The sequence below is a fragment of the Natator depressus genome, chromosome 2 (genome assembly GCF_965152275.1).
Source record: "Natator depressus isolate rNatDep1 chromosome 2, rNatDep2.hap1, whole genome shotgun sequence".
In the NCBI taxonomy this organism is placed as follows: domain Eukaryota; kingdom Metazoa; phylum Chordata; order Testudines; family Cheloniidae; genus Natator; species Natator depressus.
Window position 1 is genome coordinate 126,740,959 of NC_134235.1, and position 11,423 is coordinate 126,752,381.

Sequence of the window (11,423 nt, forward strand, 5' to 3'; positions counted from 1 at the left end):
AGGAGCTTTTTGACACCTCTAACTAGAATATAAAGTGACAGTAGTTTTGCAGCCCATACATACTGTGTAGTATTGCACTATTACAAAAAAGCTGTGAAAATGCAATTGTGTGTGTTTGACAAACTTGCTGTAAGAAGGCAAGTTTTCAAGATGTCATATCTCGATTTTGCAGTGAATTTTTTTACTTTGTCACAGTGTATTGCCTGATGATTTTGTGATCAGTTAACAATACTACAGAATTTTAACTTCAGTGCAGAAATCAGGGAGCCTGGCTGACTAACATAGGTCCAAATAGCAATCGAGTGTGTAGAATAATATAGGATGCTGCCTAATATATGTATTTTTTACTAACTTCTGTGACTCTGATATTATTTCTAACAAGAAAAAAAAGACAACCAGACATGCTGGAAAGGAAAAAAAAAAGAAAAAGAAAGGAAGGGTATGCAAACAAATATTGGCAAGTTGGGCTTTTCTAGAGCCTGAGTTCTCAAATTGAGAGCAGAAATATAAACAAATCCGGATTGTTTGTGAACACTCTCCCTTTTCCTTATATCTAAATGGCGTGCAGAGGGTCCTGCAACTTTTTCATTTGGTACCGCAGGATCACAGTATGCATGGAGAGGTTGAGAACCACTCTTTTGGAGCACTGACCTATAGTCTGACAAGTTGATGTACAGTATGCCTTCAGATCTGAAAAAAAGATAGGAAAAAGAAATTGGCAATACAGTAGCTATTTTTTTCTTTTACAGGGTGTAAGTAAAGGTGTTTGGGGGCTGGAAAAGACCAACAACATCAGGTGGATTCTCTTGGGCATTCACAGGACCTTCCTCTGTGGTGCTAATGTGTGTGTTGGGATATGTCTAGATAAGACAGACTCACTCCTTATGTAATTTGGCAGAGAGCTGTTTATCCTAGAGATATGTTTCTTCAGTCTCTTGTAATTCTCTCTCTATAGTTTTCAGCTTGGGGAAGAGATTATTAGTTTTTTAGTTTAGGTAGGACACTCTTCCATGGACTTTTCCTCCTGCTTTCCAGGTTATAGCTAGAATCTTAGCTTCAGTCAGAAGGGTTTGCTTGAAACCTGAACTCTTCCATTTAGTGATGTGCATTTTAGAGTGCCCAAACCTGGTACCCTTATGTGCAAGCTTTCTAAGAGTGATTCACTGCGAACAAATGAATATATAATCAATAACAATAATAATAATAATATGAACAAATAATCTTCTTGCTCACATCAGAATTAGGATATTGACATCAAATCAAGGATATTACCATTTTCTTTATCAATGGGGGTGAGCAGTGTAGATTAAACAGATTATAATAAATCAGACACCTAAAGCATATGATGATTTACAGCTGCTTATACTGAACCATTGGCACAGCACTTCTTAATTTTCTGTTGGCATGGTATTTGTAAGCTGATTAATTTTGATAGCAAACAAGTAGAGCCATGATTTTTTGCAAATCATGAGTAGCATGGATATCTGGCCAAATGCAAAAAGTATTAACACTCACTGGTAGAAATACAAGTTGATTAACTCCCCGCCCCCTACATATTTCCACTCAATATCTTATCAAATATAATGTGTGCATTGCCCAACTGGCTTCTTCCCTTGTTATCTCATTAAAATTTTTAGTAAGCTAAAGAGTCAACAGAGAGGAGAGAGAACTCCTCAGCAGGACTCTCGAAACTGCATCTATTTTCTTTGATGGAACATTTCACAAGATGGTTATTGAAAAGAATAGTTCAATGGTTGCACAATTTCAGGACTTTTTATTGTTGTTGTTTTATTTATATGATGCAATTTTATTACTCAAAAGTGGATTTAATGCTGTTGAAAACCCTAGAGATTAAAATACACAAAGCAAGTATATCATTATTCGGTTTTACAATATTGCCTAGAATGTGCATTTGTCATTTGGGCCTTGTTGTCAGGGCCACCCCCAGATATTTTTCATATGGTATGCACTGTCCACCCACCAGCCTGACCCTCATATTCCCCTTTTAGGTGTCTCTACCCACACCAGCCTGACCCCCACACTGGTCAAGAGCCCCTACGCCCAATCTTCCAGAAACTTTAGGCCAGGGATCCCCCATCTCAAAAGCCCTTGTGTTCTCCACCTAGGTACATACTCCTTACCCTTCCCTGCTGGTGAGCTTTGGGTCCATCCTGCTTTCTGGTACTGAGAGGAATCTCAGCATGCAGGGGCAGATTTGGTAACACAGCCCCTCCATCCTGCCCACTGTCTGTTGTGCAACTGCTGCACAAATCTGAGAATGTCTCCACTCCCAAGATTTGATAATCTAAATAGACAAAGACTGAGGGAAAGGAAGTATTATTATCCCCATTTTGCAGATGGGTAACTCTGCCACATAGAGATTAAGAGACTTGCTCCGGGTCACACAAGAAGTCTGTGGGCAAAGACAGGAATTTATGACTGATCTTCTTAGTCCCAGTCTAGATCTATACCAAAAAAAACGAGGGTACCCCATATCGCCACACCATTGTACCTCAGTTCTAACTTGGAGGAATGATAGTTTGGCTTACATGAATAGCCCTTGACCTTTTTTGTGTGTGACTGCTAAACAAAGTTGCTGCTCAGTGTCAACTGTGTTGGGCTTTATTGTGATATGGACTCCTGCTCACTGGGAACCAGACTCAGACCATCAACTCATTTCACAACAGGCCACAGAACAGCTGTTAAATGATAATTGGTTTGGGGATTGCCAACCCCAAGCATTAAAAAACCATGAGTCAGTCCCTTACAAAAATATAATGAGATTGGCTTAAAAATCATTAAAAAAACCCTGTCATTCATTTTATTTGCCTTCTGGTTTTTCAGACTTTTTCAGGGTACATTCTGGTCACATTTTAAAGTTTTTTCTCACAGCCATAAGGACTAGAAAATTCTTTTCATTTGTATTTTAAATTAAAGTTGCTGTTCTCAGATAATCAAATGACACCAGGAGCTGGGGCTTTAAGAAAGCCTAAAAACATGAGACTCACAATGGAATCAATAGTCACTATCAGCCTGCACGGAATTCAAAGGAGTAAATTAGAGATGTTTCAGAGTAACAGCCGTGTTAGTCTGTATTCGCAAAAAGAAAAGGAGTACTTGTGGCACCTTAGAGACTAACCAAGTTATTTGAGCATAAGCTTTCGTGAGCTACAGCTCACTTCATCGGATGCATACTGTGGAAAACAAACATCTGCTGTATTTTCCACAGTATGCATCCGATGAAGTGAGCTGTAGCTCACGAAAGCTTATGCTCAAATAAATAAATTAGAGATGAGGTGCATAGCTGTTTACCACATATGTATCTAATCCTTGCAGTTCACTTGCATGTATTCTAAACTCAGATATGGCTCATTTCACATATGAAGTACCATAGCTTTTATACTATTTCCCCCACATTTTTTGTTTTGTCCATATTTAGAAAGATGAATTTACAGTAATTTTAGAACACTTCCTATCTCTCTGCCCTGTTACATTCCATCAAGCAGCCGCATCTATGGTAGACGTCATTTCCTTTGTCAATGTTGATTATTTTTCCAGATTAAATTATGTCCTGCTAATGAAGAACAAACTGAAAAAATGATGTCTTTCTTTATTTGGTAATTTGGAAAACCAGAACCTGGAAAATAATGATGTTGCAGCAACCTGAATGTAGTGAGAGCAGTTATGTGGGAATTGTGCTCATCGGCTCTCATTTTGGCTTATTATCCCATGCTGCTGTTTTACCTCATTACCAATCATATTACTCTTGTTGTATGAATTTAAAACAGCGACAAAAATAGCTATCTGAGTATGGAAAACCATTCCTGGCAAATATATTTTCATTCTGAGGATAAAAATGAATCAAAGCAATAATAACTGGGCCTTAGGAAATGACAGTCTTAAAAAAATACCCATGCCCAGAAAAAAAGCTATGGCTGCTAAAACTCAACTGGTCTGTAAAAAAAGAAAAAAGCTAATGTTCAGAGTCCACTAAAACTGCTGAGCTGCTGCTGCCTTTTTTGTTTTGTTTTTTGGTTTGGGTTTCTTGATCCAATATACACACACATTTTTGAAATGTAACCTTAGGCCATACAGTTAAGCTTTGTGTCTTGAAACATATTTGTCAACAGCTCACTCTGGCACTTGTTTCTTATGGCTGTCCTGTAGCTTCTGCTTGTAATGGTGCATTCTTAGTGAGGCTAATATTTATTCGGCTCAGGTGTGTGTGTGTACGGTGTGTGTGTCGGGGAAGAACGTCGGAATAGATTGTTTGAACCTAGCATCTGAATCACACATCCAAGCACACACTGAAATAGATGGGATTAGAGATATCCAGGCTATCCAGAAATGTTCCAACCACTGGATTTTTATCTCCTGGTTTTGCCTCCTTTCTAGATAACATAAGTGGAATCCTGTTGGATGTGTGCCACAGGATTTTGCTTTTATTTTCTCTTATACTTGAGGTGACTATATTTTCAAAACTACAATACTAATTTTGTCCATTTTATGAGTATTTCTTTACCCTAAAAATAATGCATTGAAAGTACATTTTCTAAATATGTGTTGCTAAATGCCAATTTTTGACTTGGAGCTCGTTTCTCAGAGAGGAGGATTTTTTCCTGAGTACTTTAGGTTTCTCAATGAGTTTATCATGAAACATTAACTAAAGTGATTTCAATATTCACTTTGATAAAAAAAAATAGTTCTGAGAGTGCATTTGTTTTTACTCATACTCCAAGCACTGTGTTCTTGTTCCACTGGACTTTGTGCCTGCTACACACGGAGCAAATCTAAATTGTTATAGCAAAGTACACATTTATCAAAAACCTCATCCCTTGTTTTGACTTAAATGTCCCCATCGTTCATTTCAGTTTCCCAAAAGAAGTTCCTTGGTACACTAAAAATCATATAAAAGATGCTGCTGTCTAAGCAAAACCAGCATATACGGTCACTTAACTTGAACTGCCTCACAACATAAGCGTGTTCACTGCAAAATAATCAGATGTTTACCATCAAAGCAGCAAGGGAGTATAGTGCTTAATCATACTGGGCCACGTTCTGCTACCCTTACCCCAAGAAGTGCCTTATTCTACAAGTAGTCCCACTGAAATCAATGATACAGATTCAACAAGGAATAAGCATGAGTAAAGATGATGGAACCAGGTCCTTGACTGGATTGTATATTAACTTTTGGGAAAACTCGCACTGAATTCAGTAGCAGTTTGCCTGAGTAAGGGCCATAGCTCCATAATTAATTATTGTATTTCCTCAAGGTGGGAGAGAATATGTCAGAATAGAGTTTGCAAATTTGTCCTGCAGGGTTCCTCAGAACAAATTTTCTTGCAAGGTTTCTTCCTAGATCTGATGTGGCTGATATTTTAACACTTTTATTTTAATTTCAAGTGGGGAGGGGCTTGAAAATGAAAAAAATAAGGAGAGAGTGGCACGTAACTATGCTATCCCTTTGATTTCTGTGTTTCCACTTACTTAAGCATCTAGGAATCTAGAGTATGTTAAAGGCACTGCCATTTTGTTTTGATTTCAGATACAGCCTGTTGAAGAGCATAAAATCCACTGTGGCATTTCATGCTGACTTCATTTTTTTTTTTTACTTTTTAGTTACTTTTTTCCTTCATCTAAAATAAATACACGTCATGTTACACTAGTAACGACTCAGAGTTGTTTTCATCTAATACTGAACAAGGAATTGTCTTTGGATAACAAAAGCAATATTATCACTGAGACTTCCCTTTCTCTGCTTTATTACAGAGCTTCAGACTTTGTTATTCATGCGTGGTTTCCTCCTGTAGATAAAAAAAATGCACACCCATGCAAATAGTACAGGTATGTGGTTTCTCATTGCATTTAGAAAACATAACACAAGGACAGAAGTTATCTGCACCTGTTTTTAGTATTATAAAAGCTTTAGATCAAGCATGGTTCAGGGTTTATCTGGTATTTTCATTTTTATTTTACTTTAATCATTTTGTTTGTCTATAATTGAGAGTAGTAATTGGTTCTTTCTTTCTGTGTGAACAACTCCTTAATGTTGACAATGGCACTTTTAAGTGCTGGTGTGAAGTTACTGTCATAATTCTCTAATTTGGAGAGGCGGTGATCTCTTATGTTCCTTCAGTTAATAGGTAGCTGTTTCAGTAGTGAATGTTACCATAGTTTCAGACTTATTTCATGTACAGTATGAAAATAATGCCTATGTAATAAACGTGATAGTTATACTGCATTATACTTCCTTGCAGAGGCTTGTGAAAGAGGTGTTGCTTACTATTAAAAATGCAGTCATTTCAAGGCAAGGAAGTTGTACCCATGAGTACAAGTTTAAGAATGTTTGCCTTGATACATAAAAAAAGGAAAACCTAGTGTAATAATACAGAGATTGAAACTACCAGTAGCATGAAAGTCACCAAATGGTGAACCATCTATGCTCAAACATCTAAGTGATGTGAAAAACAAACAATGATCATAAAGAATAAGATACTGCTGGAATTATTGGGAGAAGGGTTAGTCCTGACACCCGTTTTGAGAATGAAGGATGGGAGATCCAGATTGTCTCTCCTCACTGTGCATAATCAGGAGGATGTGGAAAATGAAAAAAATAATGATCAAAAATGGGGAATCCTCACGAGCAACAAATAGAAAATTATCACAAAGAGAATTTGGTAAATGAAAGTATCTGTGTTAAGAATTCCTGCTGAGGAGTTAGTTACCACTGAGAAATAATTAGCCAGCTGAGTATTGGTAGAAGCACCAATTACATTAGAAGCGGGAGTTAAATGGGGATACTCAATCCTGACCTGCTTCTATAAGCAGGTTGATGTTTATTCATTGCTACTTGAATTTCCAAAGTTTTGAATGGAATTTCCAAAGTTTTTTTTTAAACATCTAAAATATTGACAATGACGAGTGAATCATGGACATTTTAGAGGTTCATTATGTTTTGGATTAGCCTCCAAATGGTTCAGAAGCTTTTTCAAAGATTTATCCTAACATAGTTTGCTCTGGGAATTTGGCTGAAAATCTCAAGAGAAACAGGTTCTAATGAGATTTCAAATAACATATGTCTCTTTAATGAGTTGGAGATACTGACACGATTTGCTCTTTTTGTAGTATTTCTGTTTAGGAACCTTAGGGAAACCAGGAAGCATACAGTCTTATAAAAATGTAAACAAAACCAGAAAAAAATAACCAACATTTTTTTAAATCTCCCAAAAGTTTGGGGCTCTTTTCTGTTTTAATTTTAGGTGATGTTTCTAGTAATTTCTTACCTTATTCAAACTGATGTTGTTACAGCTTTACTATTACTTGACTAAAGAGACTTGATAGATTGACAAATTAATTTGCATTTTCTAGTCTGATTATTTTAATTCTTAGTTTGTAAGCATCCCTGAAGGCTACTGTACCTCTCATCTTAAATTCATTCAAAATACAATGGCTCAAATCCTTGCTGGGACTAGTGTTTACCATCTTATCGCTCCCATCCTTAAATCTCCCCATTGCCTCTCAGTAAATATCATATTGAATTCAAGAATTCATTACTTACTTATAGAACCCTTTAATCATAAAGACCCAGTTTATCTCATAGACCTATTGCTACTATACATTCCTAGCTGTTAACTCAGATAAGCAACTGATATGTCCACAATGAAGACAAGTCCTTCGAGCTCTGAGTTTTCAGCAGCTCTGCTTTGTGTCGGTGGAGTCAACAACCAAGTTCTCGAGTGAAGCAATTTACATCAGCTTTTACACCAATTAATGTTGTTTGTTTGTTGCCACCTGTAGTTCTTACAATTGTGTGCCGTATGACCATAGGTAAAGAGCATGCTAAATTACAGAATAACTATGCCATTGCATAACATTAGCAAAATAAGGTTCTTTTTAAGTTGCAGTATTTTTATATACTGCTGTGCTCTGACCTGGCCGAAAAATGCCCTAATGATCCCATTTTCTATCTAGTTTATTGATGTGACCATAGTTAATCATTTTTAACTGAGTCTAAATGAACTCACACATTAATCATTTGTCACACCCCTGAAATAGTACACACCGTTGATTTGTCATCATGCCCTGGCATCTCTGGGGAAGTTTGCTTGTCCCTAGAGCTGAGAGAAAAATGGAATTTCCATCCTGTGGGAAACTTTGGCATTTTGACACCCTGCCTGGGGGATGCGGGGGGGGGGGGGGGAGGTCTTACACTGAGCAGAAAAGTAAAAAAAAAAACCATCTTTTTGAATAACTTAACATTCTGGAAAAAAATGATTTGGAAATGTAAAAAAGTTTTTTTTTTAATGATACTTTTGATTGAATCAAAATGTTTAAGATTGTTTAGTTGACCCAAAACAAAAGATTTCATTTCAGATGGACATCAATCTTTGTGTGTGTCTGAACTGCCATGATGCCTTATGGAAGTTGTAGTTCTGGGTCCCTCTTGCCCCCTTTCCCACTAAGGGACCAACTCCCTGGCTAGACTACATCTCCCATTATGCACTTTGTTTTCTCCCTGTGGTTGAAGCACCAAATCTATCATGGGAATATGTTTATAATGTATTTATGGTAAAAATCATTGCTGTCATTTTAAATGTGGAGAAAATGTGGCCCAGAGAGAGGCGAGTGCCTATGAGGCACTGTGAACTAGTGAATTAGGTAAAGGCCTAGACATTACAAAATTTGCCTTCTGATCCTGGTTCTGCTAGGGTTGCCAACATTGTATTTCAAAAATAAGGGACTGTTTTCTTAGCACTTCTGCCCCACCCCTCTTTCTGATAATAATAATAGTAATAATAATTAGTAATAATAATAATTAATAATAAATTACTCACCTGCATTCACCAGGGGTATTTCTTGCTGCTTTTTGCAGCACTCAGCAACTCCTGATCTTGCTGTACAGAGAGGAAAAAATAAGGGACATCCCTTGTAATGAAGGACTGTTGACAATTCTTGTTCTGACACTTACTTGCTGTGTGAGCTTGGTGTGTGTCTGAGCCTTAGTTTGCCTATCACTAAATGGGAACAATATTTAACTACTTCATATATGTGCTGCTCGTCTATGGCAAAGGAGATAGAAAGAAAACTCAAGGACTCCTGGCCTTCTAGACTTGTGCTTCACCCACTAGAACATATGGCTTTTGAGGGTCATCACCTTTCTCCCTTGCAGAATTTTGTAATATTCCTGAAAAAACTCTACTGTTTCTGCAAATTTTTGGTGCAAATAGGACCTTTTGAAGTTTCACCTTCCTCCCTGCATTGCAGCTGGAAGATTTATTTGACTCCGTTTTAAAGCATAATACATTGATGCATCAATTTAAATTAGCTTGTACATTTGTAACAACACTGGTATTTTCCAATGACTTATCTGTTGTATTTTCAGGGCCCCTGGAATTCTGCTGCATGTCAAGGCACTCAGTTCTGTTGCAATGCTAACTAAATTCTCTCGCATGCATTTCTGCAATTCTATGGGAAGAACAACTAAATTATCTGACAGGCTGTAATAGGAGGCGAGAAAATATTGCCAGTTTCTAAATCAGCAGATTTTAAAACACACACTGTAATAAATATAATAAGGAACATCATACCTTAACAGAGCAATAGGTAATAAACATAATGCTGCTTGGAGATATTTGCTGTTTAATACCTTGAAACTATTGTCCGCTTGTGTTTAGAGCTGAAAAAACAAAACAAAACTATTCACATGATAGGCTTTTGTGAAAGTCCTTATTGCTTTTCTGAGTAAATTATTTTCTGTAGCCTGAAGGTACTTACAGTACCTGAAGAATTAATAATGGTGTTGGCATAGATCAGCGTATATGCTGCCAGTTCTCTTTCACACAGAGCACATGCAATTACGAATATATCCTCCAAATCCTCTGAGATTTTATTATGTTTGCTGATAATGACGGTTGCACTAAATCTTAAGTGCATAGCAAAGCAGGACGGGGCTAAAAAAGGACTCAGCAAATATATACATAATGGTGAACAACTGAAGAGCTACACGTTTAAGTTGCTGTTTCAATAGCTGCAGCATGTTTGACTTGCAAAAAGTTCGATGTATCAGGCACTTTACTGATATAACTTGAGGTAAGAGTTTAGTTCCACCATGTGACCTAAAAGAATCTGACAAAATTTGAACCATTTTTAGCTACCTGAAAGCTTAGAGAGAAGGGGAGAAATACCCATTTATACAGCAATGGTATTTTGTAGGCTTCTGATAAGTTAGGACATCTCTACACTGCCCCATAGTTTGGACTATGTGTGCGTGAATAGTCGTGTACACCAAAGTGCTGTGTTATAACTCCCTTGTGTGGGTGCTACAGGCATGAACTAAAAGTTTCCTAGTTTGCATTAACATAGTCCTCTTCAAACAGGACTACATTAACGTGAAGTATGATCCTTTTTGTTCGCGTCCGCAATGTTCAAATCGGGGAATTTTGGTGAACACTGATGTTCACACCCATGTAGTCCGAACTGTGGGGCAGCCGTAGACATGTCCTTCAAGTACAAATTGGGTATGAAATTGCTGACCTTCTGAAGATTAGGAAAAGGTAAGTGATATTCCACTGGACAATATCTCAGAGAAAAGATTCTGTTTTGTATTTGTGGAATGCTACTAGAAGGTTTTGTAGGAAAGATTCAAGTGCTTGCATTGAAGACATTTTTTATGGTTGTTTGTTTGTTTATGTTGCCATAGAACTGAGGTACCAGGGCTCAACTGTGCTAGGCACTGTACAAATACTTAACAGGCAGAGCTTACATTCTACGAAATAATGTATTATTTTAACACACAATTAACTTAAGTTATATAAATGAATTTGATGGAGAAATGGATGAAGGATGCAGACTTCCCCTTTCTTCCTATTAAATATTATAATTGGCTAATATTGTGGTGTTTAGAGGTGTGTGTTTGTTTTTACATATTGATGCTTTAAATTTCTGCAACTATTTACAATGGTAAATATTGTTATGCAAAGCATTTTTTTTGTTTTCTTTTTTCTTTTCAGATAGCTTCGACAAAGTGGTACAAGTTTAAAGTGCCAGACAGTGGGATGTAATAAGTTACCTCAATAGTTCAGGTTATATATAGAAATACATTATTTTTATGACAACATAGGATGACTTTCTCTGCAGATGTTCAATTATTTTGCATAACAAATAGTCAAGCCTTTCTTTAGATAAATCCCCTATAAGCTAGGGCCTTTTTTGGTATTCAAAAAGCAAATTTCAGTGTCTGATCACTCTCAAGACTGGTGAATCAAATGTAAATACTCCCTAGAGATACTCATAAAAGCTTAGCTTAGATAAAGACAGCTTCTGAATCCTTAACTCCCTCATTTCTGTCTTATCCACAGCAGGATCATAGTTTAAAGTAGTTCTGCAAACACTATTTCTTACTCAAGGCTTGTCTTCACTACCAG

At 36.9% G+C, this 11,423-nt stretch overlaps 1 long non-coding RNA gene across 1 annotated transcript in view; it reads right to left on the reverse strand.

Annotated features, from left to right (window-relative positions):
* LOC141981544 (uncharacterized) overlaps nt 1-8,902 on the reverse strand; it is a 43,598-nt gene extending 34,696 nt beyond the window's left edge. Inside the window, exon 1 of the long non-coding RNA XR_012637821.1 lies at nt 8,835-8,902. This is a non-coding gene — a long non-coding RNA (uncharacterized LOC141981544). The remainder of the gene's footprint in view (nt 1-8,834) is intronic.
* Between the last annotated feature and the right edge of the window lie 2,521 nt (nt 8,903-11,423).